Here is a 3,550-nt window from a genome sequence, read left to right as displayed (position 1 = left end):
GTTTTTCTGTGTGTTGGAAGCTGTCCAGAGTGGCTAGGGCAACCCAGTCAGATGTGTGGGGTATAACATTGCTTTTATGGAATAGGATGTCCCTATTTTCATTGAAGAAATGTTGCAGGGTATGTTATATGATGCTGTATTGCCCTAGATGGAGGCAGAGGTGAATGAGCTAACCGAGAGGGGCATAACTCATGGAGATTAGGCAAAATTGCATCCCAAGATGTGTTTAATAGGATAAATTTGCACTAGAATGCTGAAGCATTTTCATGGGGGAAATGCAGTGTCATGTGGAAATGACATAACTGAACGTAAGAATGAAAATATAAGAAACCAACAGAATCCAGAACAGATAGGTTCATTCATCCCTTCATGGGGCTGGTTTTTAAAGTATCTCAATGAAGCTAGAAAATCATATTCTATCTGCATTTTTATTTCTGTGTTTTGCAGGTTCGGTAAGCACTCAGGAGAGAAGCATTAGCAGAGATCAAAATCTCTCCAGCCTTGCATGGAGAATGCAAAGGGAGCATCTGTAGATGTTCCAACACTGGGACAGATTTAGCAGAGCAATCTGGCTGTTTTGTTCCCATCCAGAAACAAAAAGCACGCGTGCACACACACAGGCTCAATTCAGTGATGATGGTGATGACAGCATCAGGAAATTAGAATTGATTGCATCTACCATAACATACTCATGATGTATTAAGGATATGTATTTGGTTAGTTATTTATTAAGAAAAGGAGGAGGAAATAAATAACACAAAGGCAGCATTCAAAATTGACTGACAGATTGGTGGCAAGCAATGTATTTTTGTCTTCTGCTTAATTCCTGCTGCTGAAGAAGAAATCAAAGACAAGCTGACATCATCCAAGGTGATCTTTCACATAATTTTGTGGGGGGTTTTTTTTAAAAAAAATAACAGCAACCCTGAGTCATCCCAGACCAAAAAGACCTGGGCTATGAACTCCAGATGACTGGTTTTATGTAGCACTCCTTGGTCACATTTCTGTGGCATCCAATGTCTAGAGAGGACCCCATTGAGTAAATGGGTGTTTACAGTGTTAGGTATAAGCCCCAGCTGCTGCTGCTGCTGCTGCTGCTGTGTTCTTCATGCGAGCATCCCAAAGTACATTGAATGTAAGAAAGAAAGTCTTCTTTTCCACTTTTTACTTATTGCGTTCCTGTAAGACACAAGCACAACAACACTCCATTGTTCATGCTTTGTTAAGGGGTGTTCATGTTGGAGAGAGATGTTTGGAAGAGAGATTCTTACTCCCTCATAGCAAGAGTTAGCACAATGGCAATTGCTCCAAGCACATTAACATGTGGTTAGATTTGCATCTGCCCCCATCCACCTTTAAACAAACATGCCCTATGATAATACTTAGGCGAGAATAAATCAGAGATGCTTAGCTTGACAAATAAATGAAAATTTTACTCCAGAGTTTCAGAAGTTACAGCAAACAATTGGCAGTAAAATAAAGTAGAAAAAAATATTACAAATGACTTTTTAAAAGAAAATAATTTGGTTTCCTTATAGAAGGATCATGCGATCTTTGGGTTAGCAAAGATGAAGTCTGTAGAAATCTTCTTTTAGAGAGAATTTCCATTTGCGTGCAGCATTTGCTGAGCTGGGAGCCAAACCGTATGGCTCCTTCTTTGCTCGTTCCAGGAACTGAGAGAGAAAAGAAAGCAAGGGAAGCAAAGGCTGCTGGATGCCTGCTAAGTCACACTCACTGGCAACTTGAGCTCAGGGCTCAGGTTAACCCTTTTGTTCTTGCAAGTGTGAGTAAGTAACTGTATATTACAACAGTTCACACACTGTAGTCAAAGAGTGCACACTAATTCTTGAGCTACATCCTCATATCATATGATACTGTTATTCTCATGTAACTCTCAATGAGTGTACAGTCTGTGTACACAGTGGCTTAAAGGGGCAAATGAACAAACTCACACAAACAGTTGTTCATGTGTCGAGAGAGCTTGTGACTATATTTGGTGAAACATGTGTACAAACCTCTGGAGAGCCAGTGCATCAGTGAGGACTGTGTTCAAATCTCCACTCAGCCGTTGAATTTACCCTCAGTCACATATACCACATAGGGCTGTTCTGGAGGAATAAAAATGGAATAATACCTTAACCGAGGCTTGGGTACTTCAGCTGGCTGCTCTCTGTATGGCCCTGGAAAGTGGGCAAAAAAACAGTAGTCCTAGAGGGAAGGGCAAAAATACCACCGCAGTTACAGAGAGAGACAGGGGAACTGAACAAATGCTTTGCCTCTTTATTTGCATCCCAACCCTCTTCTAGCAACATGGCCCCAAATGTTCTAGCTGGAACGCCAGCAACGTATTAGCCACCTGATCAAAGTTATCTTTGCTAACAGCCTCCTGAAATAATTGGATGGTTGGTAAATGAATCTAGCCTTTATTTCTTTCTTTTTCCATTTACAATTCCTCAGACCCCCGTCCTATTGTTTTACCTTTTACTCGCTGCCTAATAAATTATCAGTAATGCGCTCGCATAAAACATTTATTGTCCTGAGCATCATGTGATTAGGAGTAGCTGCAAATTTCTGTCAATATAAATCTATGCACATTGATTTCTCATGAAAACAGCCCAGGACTTGTATGTCAGGACAGGGTGAAGTTAATATGTTTAACTTTTTTTAAAAAAAAAAAAACACAAATGCTTTCTTTCTTTTTAACAAGAGCACAGACCCTCCTCACTTTGCCTAGCCGGAAAGGTCTTATGTTTTGACAATTGATGAAGTAAGCTAGTACAGTTATATCTCGGGTTACAGACGCTTCAGGTTGCATTTTTTTGGGGGGTTGTGGACCGCCGAAACCCGGAAGTACCGGAACGGGTTACTTCCGGGTTTCGGCGGCCGTGCATGCGCAGAAGCTGTGGGTTGCGAACATGCATCCCGCACGTATCACGTTCGCAACCCGAGCGTCCACTGTACAAACCCCACAAACAAACAAAAAACCGGACAAATATTTTTGTCACACTCAAAAAAGGAAGGTCCTTTGTATAAGCCAAATATTTTCCAGTTGTTATTGGCCTTAATGCATAGGTGCCAAAGAGGCAATGCACAAAGCAAAGAACTTGGTAGGAGAGGTGCTTCAACAAGAGCATTTTTAATTTAGTAATTTTTACTTTTATACCACACTTTTCCTCCAAGCTCAGCGTAGCATTCATGGTCCTGTTCCTCCCCATATCTTCCTCACAACAACCCTACAGGGTAGGTAAGGCCAGGTGTGTGCTTTCCAGCAGGAGCTCACAAGAGCTTAGCTCTGGCACTTCTCAGTGGACACCATTGCCAATCTGAGAGAACAAGGGAGAAGTTTGTGGTGAGCTCCGGCGCCTCTTCTTCTAGAAAAATAGCACAGGGTAAGATGCAGGTGGCGCTGTGGTCTAAACCACAGAGCCTAGGGCTTGCCAATTGGAAGTTCAGCGGTTCAAATCCCCACGACGGGGTGCGCTCCTATTGCTCAGTCCCTGCTCCTGCCAACCTAGCAGTTCGAAAGCACGTCAGAGTGCAAGTAGATAAA

The 3,550-nt window shown here is 42.1% G+C and overlaps 1 long non-coding RNA gene across 1 annotated transcript; it reads right to left on the bottom strand.

Annotated features, from left to right (window-relative positions):
* Positions 1-708: 708 nt before the first annotated feature.
* Positions 709-2,282, bottom strand: LOC310743603. Its single transcript, XR_014539114.1, has 2 exons — positions 2,016-2,282; positions 709-1,179 (listed from the first exon to the last, which is right to left on the bottom strand). It is a non-coding gene; the product is annotated as an uncharacterized lncRNA (long non-coding RNA).
* Between the last annotated feature and the right edge of the window lie 1,268 nt (positions 2,283-3,550).

The sequence above is a fragment of the Podarcis filfolensis genome (assembly GCF_964270895.1).
Source record: "Podarcis filfolensis genome assembly, chromosome: 1".
NCBI classification, from domain to species: domain Eukaryota; kingdom Metazoa; phylum Chordata; class Lepidosauria; order Squamata; family Lacertidae; genus Podarcis; species Podarcis filfolensis.
The sequence above is the reverse complement of the archived record's forward strand: the minus strand, read 5'-3'. Positions and strand labels throughout refer to the sequence as shown.